We start from the raw sequence: 23,015 nt of genomic DNA, 5'->3' as shown, positions 1-23,015 counted from the left end.
GTTACAGGTGACAGGGAGCAGTTTAAATAGGGAGCTCTAGCAGTGGGTTGGATGTGTAAGCCATGTGCAGTTTAGGAATGCTGTGGATGAACTACTCAGTTGACCTTGTCATCCTGACATGACTGGTAAGCGCAATTCAGTGAATCAGCAGTACAGTAGGGTAAGAAGGTCTAAGTTCCAAATTTATGAAAAAGTTTAAGAGAGATACAATATTCAAGCACATGACCAGCTACACAAATTTCTGCAGAATTAAAGTCTGGCAGTCTACTAAATCATGTCTTAACTGAAAACATCCCTTACATAAATTAGCAGATTGCTTCCTTCACTGTTCAAGCAGTTTCATCAACAAGATATACATTTTATTAGGCATATCACTGGTAATTATATATCTATGCTGGATATGGATGTTTCTAGATGCAATAAATAAATGGTCATTCAGGATCCTACCAGTGGGAATCCCGACTCCAGAATCCCAACACTTCTTGGAATGCCGACACTAGCATCCCAACATGGATCGAAATATTAGCTCCATGATTCAGTGGTGCAAGTATAATTTTTTTCTTAGTGGTACTGATAGTAAAAATGGGCGTGGTCATGTGTCATGAGGAGGCGTGGTCACAGAAATCTAGGGGAGTGGCTACATGACAATAGGGGCATGGCCACATTATGCCAAACACATGCCATACACAACATGCAACACACCATAATGCTTATTACACATTATGCCACACATAGAAATGCCTATTACACATTATGCCAGACACCGCAACATCCATTACAAATTATGCCACACACCAGAATGCCCATTACACACATGATGCAACACAACGTAATTCCTTTCATACATGGGCGGATTGGTATGCAGGGACCCCGGAACAATTCCCCCTTTTCCGGCTCAGATGCGCTAACCTTCTCCTCCTCTTGGTGTCCTGGGGCCAGCCACGGGCTTCATGATAGCCAGCCTAGCTGAGTGTATCTCACTGGCCACGTCAGCTATAGTAAAGAAGGGGGCAGGGTCATCTGGAGTTCTGTGCAGCATGGCCAGTTCCCCAGACTACCCACTGAGCTCAGATGCCGCTGGCCACTGCAAGCTGTATTGCTGGACATCCGCTGCTATACATAAGCAAACGGTGTTCCTGGTTCTGGATAGAACCCCAACTCAGCTAGTGAAACAGCAGTGGCAGCCACCTAGAGAGCCACATCACTCCAGCAACTGATCCCTGGGAGCAGCAGGACTGGACACTGATGGGGAGGCAGCCACTTTCTCTTGAAAAAGGCCATCCATGTCACTGGATAATAGGGTGAGAGGGCCAGCAGGGGTTGGGGCACAGTAATATGGAGACTGGCAGACCCTGTGCATGACCCATTTCCACCATGTGTACATGTCCCAATGTCACCCTGTGTGCATGTCCCACTGTCACCCTATGTATATATGTCCCACTATCACCCCATGTCATGACACTGCCGGCCAATTCTACAAATAAGCCAATTTGAGAATTGCCACATGCGACGTGGGGGTCACTTTTGACACATGGGATTAATCAAACACCTTAGCTGCCACCAGCAAAAGGGATTTAGCATCTAAACATAAGGTAGTCTTCGATTCTACCTGTCACACACACTGCTATACTTAGAAAAGTAGATAGACATGTGCCACATGAGGCCTTTGTTCATAAGATTCATAGAATCAGAACTAAAAATTAGATGTTTAATTTCAATAATATCTTCAGAGCTTTAGTTACAAAAAGGTGTTACAAAGATTATTAAGAATATTTTAAAAAAACACACACACAGTGTTATACAGTAACTACTAGGAGTCTCTGTGTGTGCACATGCAGGAAAAACCTGAAATGAGGTCAGTTGAAGCCAGGTGAAAATTAAACGAGGTGTATTGTAACCAAAGAACCAGTATGATGCTGGAATATAGAATGATAAAATGAATACAGAAAATGGATCTTCAATTTACATGGAACAGAATGCAAATATTCCAAGATTATTGCAATTGCTTGTTATTGGAACAGTGAGTATGATGATGCTTGAATACAGGTAGGGCTAGAAATCTTGAAACAAGGCATAGGTAACACCAGACTACAGGAAGTGTCCCCGAGATGCAGGTATGACTGAAGCAGGACATGATAACTGGAGAGAGCCTAGTCACAATCCACATGGAACCACAATGATTTGCACATGAATGCTAGTGAGCTGGACCTAAATAGCAGAACAAGGTGTTGGCCACAGCTGCTCACAATTGTTTAATTAACCTGCAGGGACAGAGTGTGCAACTGACATTCAGAACACTGGCAGAAAGTGAGACCCCTAGAGGCAGGAAGGAGACATGATGCAAAGCAACACAAAAATACAGACCTTCCTGACATTATCCCTCCCTTAAACAGTCAGATTCCAGACGCCTATAAGTTCATCTTCTCTTATTTTTTCTTCTCCTCTTTTTGGGTTGCCTAGATCTGTCTGAGGGTGCCACAAACACACTACTCGGCAGTACAGGTCCATCAATTATTAGTCTAGTATCCTTCAGAAGCTCGCTCTCAGAATCAGAGTCACAACCCATCGGCAGTAATGACCCCTTACTTTCTTGGATTGTATCAAGAGCGGATGGTAAATTTGTAGAAGCCAAACTTGCCGAGCAATCTGTGGGAACACCTAAAGATATGTACTCACATGTCAGAAACGGAGAATGCTGCCCAAACCGCAAAGGCTTGTCCTCAGATGGGTATACTTTAACATATACATCCAGGAGAGCGAGGACAGTTGGTGGGCTGAATCTTTCAAACACTGCCTTGAAGAAAGCAGTCAAATCTTGTAAAACTGGATCTTCCGAATCTACAAGACCACTTACCCACTCCAAGGCCCCCCCCTATGAACCTCATACATATGTTAGCTATTATATCAATAGGGGAAAAGTAATCAAAACTCAGATAATACTTGGAGAGCTATACACTGAGAGGTATCTCCATCAAAATAAGGCAGTTCCTCATCGAATTGGCTTTCCAAATTAGATGTTACATCAGGGAGGATAGAAAACAGTGGCCCCTCAGACAAGATGGACCCTTCTCAGGCCCCAGACAGTGAAGTCTCAGACGGCCCCCGCTGGGCAGAAACCTCAGATGACCCCGGCTGGGAAGGAACCTCAGATGGCCCCGGCTGGGCAGGAACCTCAGATGGCCCCGGCTGGGCAGGAACCTCAGATGGCCCCGGCTGGGCAGGAACCTCTAGGACCTCGCACATGGCAGGCACCTCTAGGACCTCGGGCATGGCAGGCACCTCTAGGACCTTGGGCACAGCAGGCAACTCAAGGACCTCGGGCACGGCAGGCACCTCGAGGACCTCTGCCTGGGGCTGGACAGGTAGAGCCCCCTCATGGGGCTGGATAGGCAGGGCCCCCTCCTGGGGCTGGTTAGGCAGGCCCCCCTCCTGGGGCTGGACTGGCAGGGCCCCCTCTTGGGACTGCGGCTCTCGAGACCTGTTGATACTGAAAGAAAACATATTGTACGGGATAATAGCCGATACAACGGCACTCTCCTCATGCCCGAAGGCAAGGGCAGTAGAGACCTCATGCCTGAAAGGCAAGGGCAATAGGGATTGACTCCCCTCTTGGAGTTGCTGGACCGGACAACCCCCCCAGGGGGCGCTGGGATGGACAACCCCCCCAGGGGGTGCTGGGCCAGACAACCCCCCTCTGGGGTTGCTGGGCCAGACACCCCCCTGGGGTCGCTGGGCCGGATACCCCCACCTGGGGTTGCTGGACCGGACACTTCCCCCTGGGGTCGCTAGGCCAGAAACCCCTCATTCCTCCTGGGGTTGCTGGGCTGGACACCCCTCCTTTAGAAATTTGAGCTCCACAATGGCATAACTGAGCAGAATTAGGATCTTTGGCAGAATGAAGAAAGATTTTTTTGGTTTGCGAGCAGGACATCATTGAATAAAATGTCCAGACCTGCCGCAATAAAAACAAAGTTTTTTATCCCTTCTGTGGCTAGTCTCTTCCTCAGAGAGTCTGGGTTGTGGAACGCTCCAAAACTTGCCTTTGCTTGAGATTGGGAAACAGCGGCCAGAATTGAGAGCACCAGATTCATATATTTCCCTTTTCCCTTGCGTCTCCTTAAAAGGATCTGGTAATCTTATTGAATAATCAGGCAGAGCAGACAGTATCTCAGAAGACAGGGTTTGAATATTCTCCAGTTTTTCTCTGAGATCAGGCAGCAATGTAGAGTCCACGAACATCATCAACTCGAGAGGCAGGGAACTTATTTAAAATGAAGCCATTTTATGAAATTCAGTCATTACCTCAAACTCTTTCTCATGTTTATGGGCAGATCATTCTGTTATAACTACTAGGCTTCTCTGTGTGTGCACATGCAGGAAAAACCTGCTGAAGCCAGGTGAAAATTAAACGAGGTTTATTGTAACCAAAGAACCAGTATGATGCTGGAATATATAATTATAAAATGAATACAGAAAATGGATCTTCGATTTACACGGAACAGAATGCAAATATTCCAAGATTATTGCAATAGCTTTTTGTTGGAACAGTGAGTATGATAATGCTTGAATAAAGGTAAAATCCAGGTTAATACAGAAAATGGATCTTGGAGTTACACGGTACAGGATGCAAATATTTCCAGATTACTGCAATGGCTTGTTATTGGAACAGTGAGTATTATGATGTTTGAATACAGGTAAAGTCCAGGTTAATAGCAGTGGTGAAAAGAACATGAAGAAATCCAGATTAAATCAAAGCAGAGGAAAATAACATACCAAAATCTAGTAACCAGGCAGGGGTGGTAACAGACTGCAAATAATAACTCAGGAATGCAGATATTGCTCCAGCAGCGCTAGAAATCTTGAAACAAGGCATAGGTAACACCAGACTACAGGAAATGTCCCCGAGATGCAGGAATGGCTGAAGCAGGACAGGATAACTGGAGAGAGCCTAGTCACAATCCACATGGAACCACAATGATCTGCACATGAATGCTAGTGAGCTGGACCTAAATAGCAGAACAAGGTGTTGGCCACATATGCTCACAATTGGGTAATTAACCTGCAGGGACAGAGTGCGCAACTGCCATTCAGACCTCTGGCAGAAAGTGAGACCCCTAGAGGCAGGAAGGAGACATAATGCAAGGCAACACAAACACACAGACCTTTCTGACACACAGATTATGGTATGATCTCAACAAATGAAAAGAAATAAAAATACAGAAAACCTAACTCACTCAAACGAACTTAGGTGGTTATGTTGTGGGAGAGTTTCACAGAATAGCCCTGGTCATTTACAACATATAGTGCCCAAGAAATGCCCTCTCTGTCCCAGTGAGAGGGACAGATATAGCCCTCTGCTGCAGCAGCCCCCACCCTTGGGATTGTTAACCACTGCCCTGCTGGACACTAAACATACACCATTTTTACATACTGTTGGTGTTTGGCAAAGGGCAGGGGGGAGGGGGTGTAGACCAAAGAATTGGAATCTCTTTTAAAGAGAGTGGGGTCTGTGAGGATCTGTACCTTGTCGCCCCTGGATGGTTTTATGACTAGCCAGGAAGTTTTGTGGCTTAGTCATCTAAACATGTGAAATTCCTTTACTTTCCATCAGGTGATTGATCCGGACATCCCCCTCTTATCAGGGTTTATAACCTCTGGTCTGGTCATTGCACATGGAGCATTGCTTTCATCCCTAACTTTAGGGTCTCTAGATAAGGGTTGATTTCAGTAAGACAGAATCTACTCTCTCTCTCACACGCAGCCAGGATGCATGGAGGTCAAATGCAGGACATCACCTGTCAGCCATTTTGTCACATCTAAGCTGAAAGAATAAAAAATTATATATATACAGTCACTTGAAATCATTATTGGTGATTATTACTGAAGGTAATCACCACACCTTAGATCACATATAATTTGTGATTCTCCTTTCTGCGTTTAAACATGACACCCCCCGTGTGCATGACCCACTGTCACCCCATGTATATATGTCCCACTGCCAACCCGTGTGCATGTCCCAATGTCACTCCGTGTGCATGAACTGCTATCACCCCCTGTATATACTGTATGTCCCACTATCACCCCCTGTATATATGTCCCACTGTTACCCTGTGTATATATGTCCCAGTGTCACCCCATGTATAGATGCCCTACTGTCACCCCATGTGTATATGTCCCACTGTCACCCTGCGTGCATGACCCACTATCACCCCATGTGTATGACCCACTATCATCCCCTGTACATATGTCCCACTGTCACCCCATGTATATATGTCCCACTGCCAACCCATGTGCATGTCCCAATGTCACTCCGTGTGCATGAACTGCTATCACCCCCTGTATATACTGTATGTCCCACTATCACCCCCTGTATATATGTCCCACTGTTACCCTGTGTATATATGTCCCAGTGTCACCACATGTATAGATGCCCTACTGTCACCCCATGTGTATATGTCCCACTGTCACCCTGCGTGCATGACCCACTATCACCCCATGTGCATGACCCACTATCATCCCCTGTACATATGTCCCACTGTCACCCCATGTATATATGTCCCACTGTCACCCCATGTGCATCTCTTACTGTCACCCCGTGTGCATGTCCCACTGTCACCCAGTGTTCCTGTCCCATCGTCACCCCATGTCTGAACCAATGTAACCATGTATATGATCCCACTGTGCTGCACTGTGTCCAGACCATGTGCTGCAGCACCATGAAACCCAATTCCTCTTTCCCACCACACAATTGAGGCAGAGGCCTGGTTGGGTGCCTGCTGGTTTCCCTGAAGTACCCTGATTCATGGGGTTAGGAATGGGGCAGAGTTATTGGTCCTCAGACATTGGTTACTGTGTCTCGCTCCATCCTGCTGTAACCACAGGTTCCTCTTTATACATATAATTTGATGGCAGTAAGATCCAAAAGCACCATCCAGTCTGCCCTTCAGGGTTAGAGTCTTAAGGTTAGGGTATTATGGTTGGTTTTGGATATAGATATATATATAGATATATGTATATATATGGGACACCTACGATTTACACTAGAAATCATTAATGTAGACCACACCCTTAGGCTCCACCTTTCAACAGACCCACCCCCATTAGGGCTGCCTCCAGAAATTTCCCGGGCTGGTTTTCCATCCCAATCTGCCCCTGCTTACATATTATACCACACACCATAATTCCTATTACATATTATGCCACAGACAGTTATGCCACTGATATAATTTTATGTCCCACACACAAAAATGCCCCTTATAAATGATGCCCCAGCAGTGGGCTGGTGGTGCTACGTACCACCACCATATTTCTTAATGGTACTCCGTACCACCCTACTTTCAGCACTGCCAGGACCCCAAACAATCTCTTCCAGGAGAGGTAAGATGCAGAAGGGGGGAGGTTAGGTTTAGGCTGTGGAGCGAGGGTTAGGGTTAGGATGCAGGAATAGGGCGAGTTAGGGTTAGGTTGCGGGGGTAGCGTTACGGTTAGGCTGCAGGAAAGAAACAGTTAGGTTTAGGCAGTGGGAAGGGCATGTTAGGTTTAGTAATGGGGGAGGGTAAATATACTTTCCCAACCCATGTCGCGATTTTCTACTTCGAGGTGCTGGTGTCAGACATATTATCGCTGGCATTCCATCTGCCAGCATATTGTATGTACCCTATCCAGTGGCATTCAAACCAAAGTGTAATACCCAAAGAGGATCAAAAAATAATCAGTAGTACAGGTTATCCTTAAACCAATTTATTCAAGTAAAAACAGCCATTTAATTACACTGAAATAAGCATACAGTAACATTCATGAAGAAAAAAAATTGCCAAGGTGGCTTCCTACCAAATGTGGCATAACTAGGCATCTGGGCACAGAGTAAGGAAATAATGTCATTTTTATTATCTTTATTTTCCTTTACCAAGTATCTGGATCATTGGTCCATTGGTTATAAAACACATAAAGATGAATCCTTGGTTGACTGACTTGGACTTACTATCCGCTGCTTTGTCATTAATAATATATATGGCTTTGTTTCATTTTCTTAAGTGCCAGGAGATATATTCCTCCCGGGCAGCTTTCACGATGCATATTATAAGGCGTTATTCTTTTTTTTTTTCATGCGTTTTAGGGGGAATATTTTATGGAAAAGATTCTGGATTCATGTGTGTTCCACTTTTTTGTAACTGCTGGGATATAGGCCATAGAAGATACTATCCAAAATGCAACAGGAAAAGCAATTTTAAACATGTTCTTATCATGTACAGTTTTTATTAAATGTTTTGACCTTTTTCTCTGAGCAACGCACAATAAAAGAAACTTGCAAGTACCTTAAATTCTGCATGATCAGAGCAGCTTTTACTTATTCTACACCCATTACATACAGTACCCAGCTAGGAATATTGGGGGTCATTCAGACCTGATTGCACGCTGCACTGCGATCAGGTCAGAACTGCGCATGCATATGTACCGCAATGCGCAGGCGCTATGGATTGTAGGACGAATCAGTTCGCACAGCCGATCGCAAGGAGATTGACAGGAAGAAGGCGTTTGTGGGTGTCAACTGACCATTTTCTGGGAGTGTTTGGAATAAAGCAGGCGTGTCTAAGCGTTTGCAGGGCGGGTGTCTGACATCAATTCTGACCCCGGACAGGCTGACGTGATCGCAGCGGCTGAGTAAGTTCTGGACTACTCAGAAACTGCACAAAACTTTTTTGTACCACCCGGCTGTACATGCGATCGCACACTTGCAAAGCGAAAATACACTCCCCAGTGGGTGGCGACTATCTGCTTGCAGCACTGCAAAAAATCCCTAGCGAGTGATCAGGTCTGAATTAGGCCCATTATACATGAGAGTTTAATTCACTCACAGTTCCTTGTGCTTTCAGATTGGAAATGAAGGTCTAATAAAATAATAATATATAGATTTCCATAATAAAGTATATTAAAATATACAGTCGTGTCATATTATTATGACCACCTCCTACATTTGACGTCGGCAGTGCGTAGCCCATGAAGTACGTCACGTGTCATGTGCTAGCTTGGTGGGTGTGCGATAGGCCGTCTGTACAGTACACATATCACTCGTTGCTGTCATGGGTAAATGGGGCGATTTATTCCATTTGCAAAAAGGGATGATTATTGATTTTCAGGCCAAGGTTGGTAGTATTTCTGAAACAGAGCAGTCTGTGAACTGTCGCATGCTGCTATGGTGAAGGTGTATCGTGACTGGACATATGGCACCATTGCGAATAACCGACGTGGAAACTGTGGAGCACCATGTGGCATGATGTGAGAGGTGAACATAAGTGTTTGATGGCCGACCGACACGCTACAATGGAGCAGCTCACATTCAAAAAGAACCTGGGGGCAACCAGACGTGTGTCTAAAATGACAGTTCAGCCTGTCTAGCTGCTGTCCGTGCTGCACACGGTGGTTTCACCCACTATTAGCTGGTGGTCATAATAATTGGACTTGACTGTGCAATATAGAATTATGGGGGCCATTCTGAGTTGTTCGCTAGCAGATTTCAGTCGCTGCGCAGCAATCAGGCAAAAAAACTGCACTTCTGCGCATGCGTATGCGGCGCAATGCGCTTGCGCGTCGTACTGTTACAACGAATGATGTAGTTTCACACAGGGTCTAGCGAAGCTTTTCAGTCGCACTGCTGGCCGCAGTGTGATTGACAGGAAGAGGGCGTTTCTGGGTGTCAACTGACCATTTTCAGAGAGTGTTCGGAAAAACGCAGGCATGGCAGGAAGAACGCAGGCGTGGCTGGGCGAATGCAGGGCGTGATTGTGACATCAAAACAGGAACCGAATAGTCTGAAGTGATCGCAAGCGCTGAGTAGGTCTGGAGCTACTCTGAAACTGCACAAAAAATTTTTGTAGCCGCTCTGCGATCCTTTCGTTTGCACTTCTGCTAAGCTAAAATACACTCCCAGTGGGAGGCGGCATAGCGTTTGCACGGCTGCTAAAAACTGCTAGCGAGCGAACAACTCGGAATGACCCCCTATATTCTATACGTAAAAAAGTTTATTTGACTAGAAAAGTTTACAGTAGTTTGAAATAAAAAAACAAACTGCTTTTTATCTTTTTTCTTTTTTTTTTATTGCACCCCTTTGGTGTAAATGAATAGTTGACACTTTTCTTTAAGCAAGAGTATTCTATAGCTGAAAGGAGCCAAAGCCAAGACTGGGAATAACATTGCCGGCTGCACTGAAAGACACATCATGCTGAGTACATATATGGCAATAACAAGTGTTTTACAGCATGCTGGGTGTGTAGTGCGTGCTATCCATAATTCCATACATTTCTGACATTTTTTTCATTTTTAGATTTATAGATAAAGATAATTATATGAAAAACACACTTAAGGCCAGGTAGAAGACAGCTCTAAAGCATCTTACAAAAATGCTATTAACTTATTCTGAACCTTTTTTTTTAAGTATGTTTAGAAATTAGTTTGGTTCTGTATGTCTATAATATTGTATTCTAAAATTAATTTAATCGCTCTACAAATATGCTGCAATTTATGTGTATTTTACATTTTCATCCATTTAATTTCCCCCCCAGGCAATACCAGCTGTGACCCTGGGGGAATCAGCACTGCATGGGGATCCTTTAAAATAGTGTCTGGAGCAACTTACACACCCAGCTTACAAGACCAGAACTCCGCAGATTTTAAAACTCTTGCTTTTGATGTCCAAAAAATGGTAAATCTATGCTATTGTTATTAAAGAATATATTTACATAATCTCCTTCCTTATATTTTAAAGAAAGACACCAAATGTGGTTACTGTCTTCTGAGACACACCAAATGGGATACAGCCTAATTCAGACCTGATCGTAGCAGCAAATTTGTTAGCAGTTGGGCAAAACCATGTGCACTGCAGGGGAGGCAGATATAACATTTGCAGAGAGAGTTAGATTTGGATGGGTTATTTTGTTTCTGTGCAGGGTAAATACTGGCTGCTTTATTTTTACACTGCAAATTAGATTGCAGCTTGAACACACCCCACCCAAATCTAACTCTCTCTGCACATGTTATATCTGCCTCCCCTGCAGTGCACATGGTTTTGCCCAATTGCTAAAAAATGTCCTGCTGCGATCAACTTGGAATTACCCCCCATGTGCACTGCAGGAGGGAGGGGGGGGGAAAGATATAACACGTGCAGAGTGAGTTAGATTCGGGTGGGGTGTGTTCAAACTGAAATCTAAATTGCACTGTAAACATAAAGCAGCCAGTATTTACCCTGCACAGAAACAATATAACCCACCCAAATCTAACTATCTCTGCACATGTTATATCTGCCCATCCCCCCCCCCCCCCCCGCAGTGCACATGGTTTTGCCCAACTGCTAACAAATTTGCTGCTGCGATCAACTCGGAATCACCCCCACAGTACTTACTAAAGTGTTGTTTTGCACAGTATATGTGGGGATATGTATTAAAGCTTGGAGAAAGATAAAGTGGAGAGAGAGAAATGTCCAGCCAATCAGATCCTGTCATTTTATAGGCTGTGTTTGATAAAAAGCATGAGCTGATTGGTTGTTACTTTATTTCCCATCACATTATCAATCTCCATGGTTTGATACAGCTACCCCATGGTTAAAAAATCGCTACATTTCAATATTCAGATTAAGGCCCTTATTCAGTAAGTTTTGCAGATCTCAGAAAATCGCAAACAGGCAATTTTTGGAGATCTGCAACATGATCTGCCACTGCAGCGTGCATTGTGTGGCCATTCGCACTGCGGTTGCATCCTGGAACGATGAGACCGCAGTATGATTGACAGCGGAGGGTGGGCGCATTGCAGTGTTGCTAGGTTGTGATCTGGACAATGGAGGTGTTTCTGAACCACTTTCGGGGTGACCACGTAACATCACATGCGGCCGATGTAGGGGGTCATCCCTAATTTCCCATTCTGCGATACGATTGGAATTCCATTGCGATCGTATGGCTGGGTGGGACTTTGCTGCTGCGTGGCCTCCCCTGTACTGGGTGGCCCCCAGCAAGCGATCTTCAGCAGTCGCAGATTCTGCTTTTTAGCTGAATCTGCTACTGAAGCTGATTAGGGTCTAGTGATGAGCGGGTTCGGTTCTTCGGAATCCGAACCCCCCCGAACTTCACCCATTTTACACGGGTGCGAGGCATACTCGGATACTCCAGTATTGCTCGGTTAACCCGAGCGCGCCCGAACGTCATCATCCCGCTGTCGGATTATCGCGAGATTCGGATTCTATATAAGGAGCCGCGCGTCGCTGCCATTTTTCACTCGTGCATTGGAAATGATAGTGAGAGGACGTGGCTGGCGTCCTCTCACTTTGTTTCAGAGCTTTCAGGGGGCTGCAAATATCTTTATTCTGGGGACCAGCAGTATTATAGGAGGAGTACAGTGCAGAGTTTTGCTGACCAGTGACCACCAGTATTATACGTTCTCTGCCTGAAAAACGCTCCATATCTGTGCTCAGTGAGCTGCATATATCTGTGCTCACACTGCTTTATTGTGGGGACTGGGGACCAGCAGTATTATATAGGAGGAGTACAGTGCAGAGTTTTGCTGACCAGTGACCACCAGTATTATACGTTGTCTGCCTGAAAAACGCTCCATATCTGTGCTCAGTGTGCTGCATATATCTGTGCTCACACTGCTTTATTGTGGGGACTGGGGACCAGCAGTATTATATAGGAGGAGTACAGTGCAGAGTTTTGCTGACCAGTGACCACCAGTATTATACGTTCTCTGCCTGAAAAACGCTCCATATCTGTGCTGCATTGTAGTATATAGTAGGAGTACAGTGCATAATTTTGCTGACCACCAGTATATAATATATAGGAGTATGGTACAGAAGGCCACTGCTCTACCTAACTCTGTGTCGTCAAGTATACTATCCATCCATACCTGTGGTGCATTTCAGTTTTGCACAGTTTGCTGATCACCAGTATATAATATATAGCAGTACGGTACAGTAGGCCACTGCTCTACCTACCTCTGTGTCGTCAAGTATACTATCCATCCATACCTGAGGTGCATTTCAGTTTTGCACAGTTTGCTGACCATAGTATATAATAAATAGCAGTACGGTACAGTAGGCCACTGCTCTACCTACCTCTGTGTCGTCAAGTATACTATCCATCCATACCTGTGGTGCATTTCAGTTTTGCACAGTTTGCTGACCACCAGTATATAATATATAGCAGTACGGTACAGTAGGCCACTGCTCTACCTACCTCTGTGTCGTCAAGTATACTATCCATCCATACCTGTGGTGAATTTCAGTTGTGCGCAGTATATATAGTAGTAGGCCATTGCTATTGATACTGGCATATAATTCCACACATTAAAAAATGGAGAACAAAAATGTGGAGGGTAAAATAGGGAAAGATCAAGATCCACTTCCACCGCGTGCTGAAGCTGCTGCCACTAGTCATGGCCGAGACGATGAAATGCCATCAACGTCGTCTGCCAAGGCCGATGCCCAATGTTATAGTAGAGAGCATGTAAAATCCAAAACACAAAAGTTCAGTAAAATGACCCAAAAATCACAATTAAAAGCGTCTGAGGAGAAGCGTAAACTTGCCAATATGCCATTTACGACACGGAGTGGCAAGGAACGGCTGAGGCCCTGGCCTATGTTCATGGCTAGTGGTTCAGCTTCACATGAGGATGGAAGCACTCATCCTCTCGCTAGAAAAATGAAAAGACTTAAGCAGGCAAAAGCACAGCAAAGAACTGTGCATTCTTCTAAATCACAAATCCCGAAGGAGAGTCCAATTGCTGCGATGCCTGACCTTCCCAACACTGGACGGGTAGAGGTGGCGCCTTCCACCACTTGCACGCCCCCTGCAAGTGCTGGAAGGAGCATCCGCAATCCAGTTCCTGATAGTCAAATTGTAGATGTCACTGTTGAAGTACACCAGGATGAGGATATGGGTGTTGCTGGCGCTGAGGAGGAAATTGACAAGGAGGATTCTGATGGTGAGGTGGTTTGTTTAAGTCAGGCACCCGGGGAAACACCTGTTGTCCGTGGGACGAATATGGCCATTGACATGCCTGGTCAACTTACAAAAAAAAATCACCTCTTCGGTGTGGAATTATTTCAACACAAATGCGTACAACAGGTGTCAAGCCGTGTGTTGCCTTTGTCAAGCTGTAATAAGTAGGGGTAAGGACATTAACCACCTCGGAACATCCTCCCTTATACGTCACCTGCAGCGCATTCATCATAAGTCAGTGACAAGTTCAAAAACTTTGGATGACAGCGGAAGCAGTACACTGACCACTAAATCCCTTCCTCTTGTAACCAAGCTCCTGCAAACCACACCACCAACTCCCTCAGTATCAATTTCCTCCTTAGACAGGAAAGCCAATAGTCCTGCAGGCCATGTCACTGTCACATCTGATGAGTCCTCTCCTGCCTGGGATTCCTCCGATGGATCCTTGAGTGTAACGCCTACTGCTCCTGGCTCTGCTGTTGTTGCTGCTGGGAGTCGATCATCATCCCAGAGGGGAAGTCGGAAGACCACTTGTACTACTTCCAGTAAGCAATTGACTGTCCAACAGTCCTTTGCGAGGAAGATGAAATATCACAGCAGTCATCCTGCTGCAAAGCGGATAACTCAGGCCTTGGCAGCCTGGGCGGTGAGAAACGTGGTTCCGTTATCCACCGTTAATTCACAGGCAACTACAGACTTGATTGAGGTACAGTGTCCCCGGTACCAAATACCATCTAGGTTCCATTTCTCTAGGCAGGCGATACCGAAAATGTACACAGACCTCAGAAAAAGTCACCAGTGTCCTAAAAAATGCAGTTGTACCCAATGTCCACTTAACCACGGACATGTGGACAAGTGGAGCAGGGCAGACTCAGGACTATATGACTGTGACAGCCCACTGGGTAGATGTATTGCCTCCCGCAGCAAGAACAGCAGCGGCGGCACCAGTAGCAGCATCTCGCAAACGCCAACTCGTTCCTAGGCAGGCTACGCTTTGTATCACCGCTTTCCATAAGAGGCACACAGCTGACAACCTCTTACGGAAACTGAGGAACATCATCGCAGAATGGATTTGTGACATCGGACAATGCCAGCAATATTGTGCGTGCATTACATCTGGGCAAATTCCAGCACGTCCCATGTTTTGCACATACATTGAAGTTGGTGGTGCAGAATTATTTAAAAAATGACAGGGGCGTGCAAGAGATGCTGTCGGTGGCCCGAAGAATTGCGGGCGACTTTCGGCATTCAGCCACCGCGTGCCGAAGACTGGAGCACCAGCAAACAGTCCTGAACCTGCCCTGCCATCATCTGAAGCAAGAGGTGGTAACGAGGTGGAATTCAACCCTCTATATGCTTCAGAGGATGGAGGAGCAGCAAAAGGCCATTCAAGCCTATACATCTGCCTACGATATATGCAAATGAGGGGGAATGCACCTGACTCAAGCGCAGTGTAGAATGATTTCAACATTGTGCAAGGTTCTGCAATCCTTTGAACTTGCCACACGTGAAGTCAGTTCAGACACTGCCAACCTGAGTCAGGTCATTCCCCTCATCAGGCTTTTGCAGAAGAAGCTGGAGACATTGAAGTAGGAGCTAAAACAGAGCGATTCCGCTAGGCATGTGGGACTTGTGGATGGAGCCCTTAATTCGCTTAACCAGGATTCACGGGTGGTCAATCTGTTGAAATCAGAGCACTACATTTTGGCCACCGTGCTCGATCCTAGATTTAAAACCTACGTTTGATCTCTCTTTCCGGCAGACACAAGTCTGCAGAGGTTCAAAGACCTGCTGGTGAGAAAATTGTCAAGTCAAGCCGAACGTGACCCGTCAACAGCTCCTCCTTCACATTCTCCCGCAACTGGGGGTGCGAGGAAAAGGCTAAGAATTCCAAGCCAACCCGCTGACGGTGATGCAGGGCAGTCTGGAGCGAGTGCTGACATCTGGTACGGACTGAAGGACCTACCAACGATTACTGACATGTCGTCTACTGTCACTGCATATGATTCTCTCACCATTGAAAGAATGGTGGAGGATTATATGAGTGACCGCATCCAAGTAGGCACGTCAGACAGTCCGTACGTATACTGGCAGGAAAAAGAGGCAATTTGAAGGCCCTTGCAGAAACTGGCTTTATTTTACCTAAGTTGCCCACCCTTCTGTGTGTACTCCGAAAGAGTGTTTAGTGCAGCCGCTCATCTTGTCAGCAATCGGCGTACGAGGTTACTTCCAGAAAATAAGATTTTACTTACCGGTAAATCTATTTCTCGTAGTCCGTAGTGGATGCTGGGGACTCCGTAAGGACCATGGGGAATAGACGGGCTCTGCAGGAGACATGGGCACTTTAAGAAAGAATTTAGATTCTGGTGTGCTCTGGCTCCTCCCTCTATGTCCTTCCTCCAGACCTCCATTAGAGAAACTGTTCCCGGAAGAGCTGACAGTACAAGGAAAGGATTTTGGGAATCCAGGGTAAGACTCATACCAGCCACACCAATCACACCGTATAACTTGTGATAACTTTACCCAGTTAACAGTATGAACAATCACAGAGCATCAGATAAACTCTGATGCAACTATAACATAACCCTTATTTAAGCAATAACTATATACAAGCATTGCAGAAGAAGTCCGCACTTGGGACGGGCGCCCAGCATCCACTACGGACTACGAGAAATAGATTTACCGGTAAGTAAAATCTTATTTTCTCTAACGGCCTAGTGGATGCTGGGGACTCCGTAAGGACCATGGGGATTATACCAAAGCTCCCAAACGGGTGGGAGAGTGCGGATGACTCTGCAGCACCGAATGAGCAAACACAAGGTCCTCCTCAGCCAGGGTATCAAACTTGTAGAACTTTGCAAAGGTGTTTGAACCTGACCAAGTAGCCGCTCGGCAAAGCTGTAATGCCGAGACCCCTCGGGCAGCCGCCCAAGAAGAGCCCACCTTCCTTGTGGAATGGGCCTTAACTGATTTAGGCAGCGGCAACCCAGCCGCAGAATTAGCCTGCTGAATCGTGTTACAGATCCAGCGAGCAATAGTTTGCTTTGAAGCAGGCGCCCCAAGCTTGTTGGAAGCATACAGGATAAACAAAGATTCTGTTTTCCTGACCTTAGACGTTCTGGCTACATAAACCTTCAAAGCCCCGACTACGTCAAGTGACTCGGAATCCTCCAAGTCAGTAGTAGCCACAGGCACCACAATAGGTTGGTTTATATGAAAGGATGAAACCACTTTTGGCAGAAATTGTGGGCGGGTTCGCAATTCTGCTCTATCCACATGGAAAACCAGATAAGGGCTTTTATGTGACAAAGCCGCCAATTCTGACACACGCCTAGCCGAAGCCAAGGCTAATAGCATGACCACCTTCCACGTGAGAGATTTTACTTCCACCGTTTTGAGTGGTTAAAACCAGTGTGATTTCAGGAAACTCAACACCACGTTAAGATCCCAAGGTGCCACTAAAGGCACAAAAGGGGGATGAATATGCAGCACTCCCTTTACAAATGTCTGAACTTCAGGCAGAGAAGCTAGTTTTTTTTTTAAAGAAAATGGATAAGGCCGAAATCTGAACCTTAATGGAACCCAATTTAAGGCCCAAAGTCACTCCCGACTGTAGGAAGTGAAGGAAAAGGCCCAGCTGGAATTCCTCTGTAGGGGCATTCCTGCCCTCACACCAAGCCACATATTTTCGCCATATACGGTGATAATGTTGAGCCGTCACATCCTTCCTAGCCTCTATCAGCGTAGGAATGACCTCATTCGGAATGCCTTTTTCTGCTAGGATCCGGTGTTCAACCGCCATGCCGTCAAACGCAGCCGCTGTAAGTCTTGGAACAGACAGGGCCCCTGTTGCACAAGTCGTGTCCTAGAGGCAGAGGCCACGGGTCCTCTGTGAGCATTTCTTGCAGATCTGGATACCAAGTCCTTCTTGGCCAATCCGGAACAAAGAGTATTGTTCTCACTCCTCTTTTCCTTATGATTCTCAGCACCTTGGGTATGAGAGGAAGAGGAGGAAATACATAGACCGACTGGAACACCCACGGTGTCACCAGTGCGTCTACAGCTATCGCCTGAGGGTCTCTTGACCTGGCGCAATATCTCTGCAGCTTTTTGTTGAGGCGGGATGCCATTATGTCCACCTGTGGCAGTTCCTACCGACTTGCAATCTGCATGAAGACTTCTTGATGAAGTCCCCACTCTCCCGGGTGGAGGTCGTGCCTGCTGAGGAAGTCTGCTTCCCAGTTGTCCACTCCCGGAATGAACACTGCTGACAGTGCGCTTACGTGATTCTCCGCCTAGCGAAGAATTCTGGTGGCTTCTACCATCGCCACCCTGCTTCTTGTGCCGCCTTGGTGGTTTACATGAGCCACTGCGGTGATATTGTCTGACTGAATCAGAACCGGTTGGTCGCGAAGCAGGGACTCCGCTTGACGTAGGGCGTTGTATATGGCCCTTAGTTCCAGGATGTTGATGTGAAGGCAAGTCTCATGACTTGACCACAGCCCTTGGAAATTTCTTCCCTGTGTGACTGCCCCCCACCCTCGGAGGCTTGCTTCCGTGGTCACCAGGACCTAGTCCTGAATGCCAAATCTGCGACCTTCAAGAAGGTGAGCACTCTGCAGCCACCACGTGAGAAACACCCTTGCCATGGGGGATAGGGTGATTAACCGATGCATCTGAAGATGTGATCAGGACCACTTGTCCAGTAAGTCCCATTGGAAGGTCCTCGCATGGAACCTGCCGAAGGGAATGGCCTCGTATGATGCCACCATCCTTCCCAGGACTCGAGTGCAGTGATGCACTGACACCTGTTTTGGTTTTAATAGATTCCTGACCAGTGTCACGAGCTCCTGAGCTCTCTCTATCGGGAGATAAACCCTTTTCTGGTCTGTGTCTAGGATCATGCCTAGGAGAGGCAGATGAGCTGTAGGAACCAACTGCGACTTTGGAATATATAGAATCCAGCCGTGTTGCCGTTACACTTCCAGAGAAAGTGATACGCTGTTCAGCAACTGCTCTCTTGATCTCGCTTTTATGAGGAGATCGTCCAAGTACGTGATAATAGTGACACCTTGCTTCCGCAGGAACACCATCATTTCCGCCATTACCTTAGTGAAGATTATCGGGGCAGTGGAGAGACCAAACGGCAACGTCTGAAATTGGTAATGACAATCCCGTACCGCAATTCTGAGGTACGCCTGATGAGGTGGATAAATGGGGACATGAAGGTATGCATCCTTTATGTCCAGAGTCACCATAAAATCTCCCCCTTTAAGGCTTGCAATGACCACTCTTAGCGATTCCATCTTGAACTTAAACCTTTTCAGGTATATGTTCAGGGATTTTAAATTCAATATGGGTCTGACCGAACCGTCTGGTTTCGGGACTACAACATGGTCGAATAATAACTCCCTCCTTGTTGAAGGAGGGGAACCTTGACCACCACCTGTTGAAGATACAATTTGTGAATTGCAGTTAACACTGTTTCCCTCTCGTGGGGGGAAGCCGGCAGGGCCGTCGGTGAGGTGCGTTGTGCAGCTTCTTTCCTCTGCCCCCGCCTCTGGCAAGAAAGGACGTACCTCGGACTTTCTTGTTTCTTTGTTCGAAAGGCTGCATTTGATAATGTCGTGCTTTCCTTGGCTGTGCAGGAATATAAGGCAAAATATCAGAATTACCAGCTATAGCTGTGGAGACCAGGTCCGAGAACCCTTCTCCACACAATCCTCAGCCTTCCATATGCCTCTTAAGTCGGCATCATCTGTCCATTGCATATTTTACAGGACACGTCAAGCAGAAATCGACATAGCTTTGACTCTAGGACCCAGTATACTCATGTCTCCTTGGGCATGTTTTATATATATATATATATATATATATATATATATATATCTTAAGACAGCATCTTTAATACATATATCTCTATATATACATATATATATATATATACATACTAGGGTCTCAATCTCTGCTGATAAGGTACCTGACCACGCTTCTACAGCGCTATAAACCCATGCCGACACAATCGCCGGTCTGAGTAGTGTACCAGAATGTGCACGCTATCTGCAGGATCCCTGAGAATAGCTGTTACGTCAGGGCTACCTTTTGGGCAAACGTGACACCCTAGGGGAAGATTCCCATCATATCCTAGCCCTAGTGGGGAAAGGATACTGCCTGAGAATTCTTTGTGGGAAACTGCAGTCTCTTGTCTGGAGATTCCCGCTCTTTTTCATCATGAGAGGAGGGAAATTTACCTCAGCATTCTTCCCCTTAAACATGTGTACCCTTGTGTCAGGGACAGATGAGTCATCAGTGATATGCAAATCATCTTTTATTACAATAATCATATATTGAATACTTTTCTGCCATTTTGGCTGTAACTTTGCATTATCGTAGTCGACACTCCGTGTCGATATCAGTGTCTATTATTTTGGATAGTGAGCATTGAGAGACTCTGAAGGTCTCTGCGACATAGGGACAGACATGGGTAGATTTCCTGTCTGTTCTCTAATCTTTTGTGCAAATAATTCACCTTAGCACTTAATTACACATATCCAAACAGGTGTCGGCATTGTCGACGGAGACACCCTCTCACACACATATTTGCTCCATCTCCTCCTTAGGAAGCCTTTTACCTCAGACATGTCGACACACACGTACCGACACACCACACACTCAGGGAATGCTCATCTGAAGACAATTCCCTCATAAGGCCCTTTGGAGAGACAGAGAGAGAGTATGCCAGCACACATCCCAGCGCTATTAACCCAGGAATAACACAGTAACTTAATGTTAACCAGTAGCTGCTGTTTATATTGATTTTTGCACCTAATTATGTGCCCCCCCTCTCTTTTTACCCTCTTCTACTGTGTAACTACAGGGGAGAGACTGGGGAGCTTCCTCTCAGCGGTGCTGTGGAGAAAAAACATGGCGCTGGTGAGTGCTGAGGAAGAAGCCCCGACGGCGGGCTTCTGTCCCGCTTTCATGTACAATTTTGGCGGCGGCTCATACATATATACAGTGCCCAACTGTATATTATGCAAACTTTTGCCAAACAGGTCTCTAATTGCTGCCCACGGCGCCCCCCCCCCCTGTGCCCTGCACCCTTACAGTGACCGGAGTATGTGGGCGTAGTGTGGGAGCAATGGCGCACAGTTGCAGTGCTGTGCGCTACCTCATGTGAAGACTGGAGTCTTCTGCCGCCGATTTCGAAGTCTTCTTGCTTCTTTCACCCGGCTTCTGTCTTCCGGCTCTGCGAGGGGGGCGGCGGCGTGGCTCCGGGATCGGACGACAAAGGGTTAGATCCTGTGTACGATCCCTCTGGAGCTAATGGTGTCCAGTAGCCTAAGAAGCAGGACCTATCTTTAGAGAGTAGGGCTGCTTCTCTCCCCTCAGTCCCACGATGCAGGGAGTCTGTTGCCAGCAAAGCTCCCTGAAAATAAAAAACCTAACAAAATACTTTCTTATAGCAAGCTCAGGAGAGCTCTCTAAGTAGCACCCAGCTCGTCCGGGCACAGATTCAAACTGAGGTCTGGAGGAAGGACATAGAGGGAGGAGCCAGAGCACACCAGAATCTAAATTCTTTCTTAAAGTGCCCATGTCTCCTGCGGAGCCGGTCTATTCCCCATGGTCATTACGGAGTCCCCAGCATCTACTAGGACGTTAGAGAAAATGTGGAGAAGATGATGTTCATCAAAATGACTTATAATCAATTCCTCCGTGGAGACATTCACCAGCAATTGCCTCCAAAAGTACACAGGGACCTGAGATGGTGGATTCCAGTGGGGATGAATTAATAATCTGTGAGCAGGGGAATGTACACAGTGAAAGGGGTGAGGAATCGGACGATGAGGAGGAGGTGGACATCTTGCCTCTGTAGAGCCAGTTTGTGCAAGGAGAGATTGATTGCTTCTTTTTTGGTGGGGGCCCAAACCAACCAGTCATTTCAGTCACAGTTGTGTGGCAGACCCTGTCGCTGAAATGATGGGTTTGTTAAAGTGTGCATGTCCTGTTTATACAACATAAGGGTGGGTGGGAGGGCCCAAGGACAATTCCATCTTGCACCTCTTTTTTTCTTTCATTTTTCTTTGCATCATGTGCTGTTTGGGGACAATTTCTTTGAAGTGCCATCCTGCCTGACACTGCAGTGCCACTCCTAGATGGGCCAGGTGTTTGTGTCGGCCACTTGTGTCGCTTAGCTTAGCCATCCAGCGACCTTGGTACACCTCTTTTTTTCTTTGCATCATGTTCTGTTTGGGGACTATTTTGTTGAAGTGCCATCCTGTCTGACACTGCAGAGCTACTCCTAGATGGGCCAGGTGTTTGTGTCGGCCACTTGGGTCACTTAGCTTAGTCACACAGCTACCTCATTGCGCCTCTTTTTTTCTTTGCATCATGTTCTGTTTGGGGACTATTTTTTGAAGTGCCATCCTGTCTGACACTGCAGTGCCACTCCTAGATGGGCCACGTGTTTGTGTCGGCCACTTGGGTCGCTTAGCTTAGTCACACAGCTACCTCATTGCGCCTCTTTTTTTCTTGTATCATGTGCTGTTTGGGGATTATTTTTTTGAAGTGCCATCCTCAGAGCCGGCCCTAACCAATATGATGCCCTAGGCAAGATTTTGGCTGGTGCCCCCTAGCACCACCGCTGTTCTGCCTCTGACCTTGCACCTCTTTCCCAGCACCATCACCCCTCACCCATAGCAGTCCTTGTACCCCCTATATTTTAAATAGGAACAGTTCGCACATTTGATACACAGCCCAAAAAGGGGCATCTTCTTGCTGGGAAGGGGCATGGCCACACAATAGTAACCCCAATTCCAATTACGCCACACAGTGCTGCAACTTTATTCACATTTTATCTTGTGATAGTGTCCATAATTCATATTACATCCCACAGTAGTATCACTTTACCTTATAAACATTACTCCTCACAGTAGAGTCCCTTATTCACATTACATCACACTGAATTGCTCCTTATTCACATTACACCACACCTTATTGCTCTTTATTCACATTAGACGACACAGTAGTGCC

Source organism: Pseudophryne corroboree, chromosome 2 (assembly GCF_028390025.1).
Source record: "Pseudophryne corroboree isolate aPseCor3 chromosome 2, aPseCor3.hap2, whole genome shotgun sequence".
NCBI classification, from domain to species: Eukaryota; Metazoa; Chordata; class Amphibia; order Anura; family Myobatrachidae; genus Pseudophryne; species Pseudophryne corroboree.
Note: the sequence above shows the minus strand (reverse complement) of the source record.